At 43.1% G+C, this 4,139-nt stretch overlaps 1 pseudogene; it reads left to right on the forward strand.

Moving 5' to 3' along the window:
* The first annotated feature begins 3,087 nt into the window (after positions 1 to 3,087).
* On the forward strand, positions 3,088 to 3,205 carry LOC126164088 (5S ribosomal RNA; annotated as a pseudogene).
* Positions 3,206 to 4,139: the final 934 nt, after the last annotated feature.

The raw sequence follows: 4,139 nt of genomic DNA on the forward strand, positions 1-4,139 counted from the left end.
AGGCATCACAACAACGTTTCACCAGGCAACGCCGCTCGACTGCTGTTTGTGTATGAGAAACGGTTGGAAACTTTCCTCATGTCAGCACGTTGTAGGTGTCGCCACCGGCGACAACCTTGTGTGAATGCTCTGAAAAGCTTATCATTTGCATATCACAGCATCTTCGTCCTGTCGATTAAATTTCGTGTCTGTAGCACGTCATCTTCGTGGTGTAGCAATTTTAATGGCCATTAGTGTAAGTAGAACAGGAGTTAAAATTTCACACTCCATACTAAATTCATGAGGAACTCATAATCCTCGAGAGCGCAAGGATGAATTACTACTCTAAAACGTAACCACATTTATTTTCCTAAAGTTACGATGAAACGCAAATATATCTCATTCTGTTTAATAATCAACAACTTGTCGTCAAGGTAACACGGTAGCGCCTGCACAAAACATAGTACCTTCTGCGGTTATCCGTTCGAACGAATATTTATTAGGACATGAAACATATTTGTATCATATTAGAAAGTTCTCTAGTTACCACGTCAGCTATGTTTTCAACCCGTAGGCCAAATGGCACCGGTCACACAAGAAAGCAGTCAAAGGTGATACGTATTTTATGATTGTGGAACTATCAGCATGTTTGCAATCGTCTTTTCCAATCGATAAACATTACTGTTGTCACAATTTCAGAGCTTTCCGTTCCATACTTTTTTCCCAAGAGAGGAATATAACGTGAAAGTCAAACACTGCGCTCCTGATACCATTTCGTAGCAACCGTATCAATTTCAGCAGCATACAACGAGCAAATTCTTTGACTGAGTCACGTAAAATGTATGTTCTTACTGCTAATCAGATTCGATATACACTGAAGCGTCAAATAATCTGGTATAGGCATGTATATTCAAATACAGAGATATGTAAACAGGCAGAACATCGTGCTGCGGTCGGCAACGCCTATGTAAGACAAAAAGTGTCTGGCGCAGCTGCTAGATCGGTTACTGCTGCTACAATGTGATCTTATCAAGATTTAAGTGTGAGTTTGAATGTGGTGTTATAGTCGGCGTACGACCGACGGGACACAGCATCTCTGAGATAGCGATGAAATTGGAATTCTCCCGAAGGACCATTTCACGAGTGTACTGTGAATATCAGGAACCCGGAAAACATAAAATGTCCGCGGCGGAAAAAGCACCTTCACGAAAGGGACCAACGACGACTGAAGAGAATCGTTCAACATGACGGAAATGCAACTCCTCCGCAAACTGCTGCAGATTCCAGTGTTGGGCCAACAACAATCATTCAACGAAACCATAGATACGTGCTTTCGGAGCTGAAGGCTCACTAGTGTACCCTTGGTGACTGCAGCACACAAACCTTTATGCCTCGTCTCGGCCCGTCAGCACAAATTTTGGACTGTTGATGACTGGAAACGTATTGGCTGGTCGGACGAGTCTTGTTTCAAATTGTATCGAGCGGACGGATGGTGTACGGGTATGGAGACAATCTCACGAATCCATGGACCCTGCAGGTCAGCAAAGGACTGTTCAGGCTGGTGGAGGCTCTGTAATGGTATGGCTGGAGTGATATGGGCTACGAGACTGACAGGTGACACATACGGAAGCATCCTCTTTCATCACCTGCATCCATTCATGTCCATTGTGCATTCCGACGGACTTGGGAAATCCCAGCGGGACAATGAGACACCCCACACGTCCAGAATTGCTATAGAGCGGTTCTAGGAACACTCCACTGGCTACCAAACTCCCCAAACATGAACATTATTGAGCATATCTGGGATGCCTTGCAACGCGCTGTTCAGAAGATATCTCCATCCACTCGTGTTCTTACGGATTTATAAACAACCCTGCAGGATTCATGGTGTCAATTCCCTCCAGCTCTATTTCAGACAAAAGTCGAGTCCATGCCACGTTGGGCTGCAGCACTTCTGCATGCTCGCTGCGACCCTACATGCACTCATGCACTCGCACGCTGACACGCACACGCAGAGCTCACCACAATGAATGACACGCTGAGCGCAAGGAAATGGAAAATATGTAGAACTGCGTATCACAACTCCTGGGCGTAAGATTTCGTAGAAGGAATAATTTACCGTAGAATGAAATTTGTTTACTATTGTGAAGTGTCACGTTTACCTTTCCTTTTCTTTGTTGCTAATTCCTATCTTTGTAATATGATTTATTTAAGACATATGCTTGAAATGGCTCTTTAAATATTTGTATTTTAGTCGACTCTTTAATTCCTGTCGGCAGTTTATTAGAAAATTTCATTCCCTTGTAGAAAATGCTATTTTATGTTTCCTGTGTGTTTACTTTTGGTAGATGTAAGTTTAATGTGATTCTTGTTCTATGACGACGAATGCTGCTGTTTCTAACGTTACTGTTGATAATCTTTTAAATGTGCACAACAGATTCCTAGATATACTTCCATCTATAATCACCGTATGTTAAAACATATCTTGACAGAGAACTCAGTTAATATTTTCAGTTATTATTCTAAAGGTCCTTTTCTGTTGTGAGAAGTTCGTGTCCATGTTTTGTGAACGGGCCCCCAAAAAAGGGATTCCACAGCTAGAGACAAAATGCATATAGAAATATTATGTACCTACATGGTATTGTCTGTTATACATTGATTATAGGACACTAATGGCATAGCATGCTTTCTACATTTTCTTTGGGAGTATTTACGTATTCGTTCCACTACTATTCCTTCCATTTCAGGCGACAGTCAAAATTAATTTGGTATTTAATCTAGGAAACTCTTATCCACATTTAATTTTACAAAAACATTTGTTTACTTTAAACAGAAACTCGTTCTGTTAGTTTCCAATATGTTAGGAACAGTGTAATAGTCCGATGAAACTGTTATTCTATTTAGTGCTTCCGAGTGATGTGTTAGAAGCATCTACAAAAGACACCTGCGCACAGATCCATATTGGAGACTTAAAAAGTAGCGGTTGCGCATCGACTCAGATAGTATTACTTCTACAACTGACTAATGCAGATCCTGTATTATGCAGAAGCTTATATTGCAACGCTCTTTTTTCTGATGGAGTATTTCGTTTACTTAGTTCGTAGCTGAGCCAACGGCCTTGCCGCAGTGATAACACCGGTTCCCGTCAGATCACCGAAGTTAAGCGCTGTTGGGCTGGGCTAGAACTTGGATGGGTGACCATCCGGTCTTCCGAGCGCTGTTGGCAAGCGGGGTGCACTCAGCCCTTGTGAGGCAAACAGAGGAGTTACTTGACTCAGAAGTAGCGGCAGGGAGAGCGGTGTGCTGACCACATGCCCCAGCGTATCCGCATCCAGTGACGCCTGTGGGCTTTGGATGACACAGCGACCAGTCGGTACCTTTGGGCCTTCATGGCCTGTGCGGAAGGAGTTTAGTTTAGTTTTTAGTTTAGTTACTAGCTGAGTACTCGGCGTTGCCCTGTTATGTATTGATTCCCTTCTTGTACTTCACTTCCTCTTCCTCCTGTCTCTGCCCTCCTCCTCCCCCTTCTCTGGCCATCACCTTCAGCCCCGTCTCACTCCACCCCATCCACCCTTCAACACTCTCTCCATCTCCAGCTGCCCTTCTTTCTGTAGACCGCCTCTTTCCGCACTCTTTATTCTCCTCCCCTTCTCTTTCTCCTACTCCATCTTCCAGTCCATATCCTCTGATTCCTTTGTCACTCCATCTCCTTTAGTCCCGTCTCTTTGTCCATCTCTCCTCTTCCCTTTCTCTGCCATTTCCCCCTCCTCCTCATCCTCTGACTCCTCAACTACGTGCCGTACAAAGATATAGTTTTCTAAGCATATATGCTCCGTTGGCGCTATTATCGCTATTTTTTGCGAATAGGGTTAATATTAGAGAAGCAAAAAATTAAAACGTCGTATATGGTGCCGTAGTATTTCACACATCTCTGTATTTAACGTCATAGCTCTTAAATTATGTGTCATACAACGATATATTTTTGTAGGTAGATTCAGCGGCTGATCTGGATAGTTTTTGCGAAAAATGTTGGGAATGGAGTAACTAGCAACGAAACAGTAAACTTAAACGTCTTACATGGTACGGCAGTTTTTCACGCGTCTCAGGTTTTATGAAAAATGACCCGAACCATGTGTTGTGCAATGGTATAATTTTTCTGG

Source organism: Schistocerca cancellata, chromosome 2, assembly GCF_023864275.1.
Source record: "Schistocerca cancellata isolate TAMUIC-IGC-003103 chromosome 2, iqSchCanc2.1, whole genome shotgun sequence".
Lineage (NCBI taxonomy): Eukaryota > Metazoa > Arthropoda > Insecta > Orthoptera > Acrididae > Schistocerca > Schistocerca cancellata.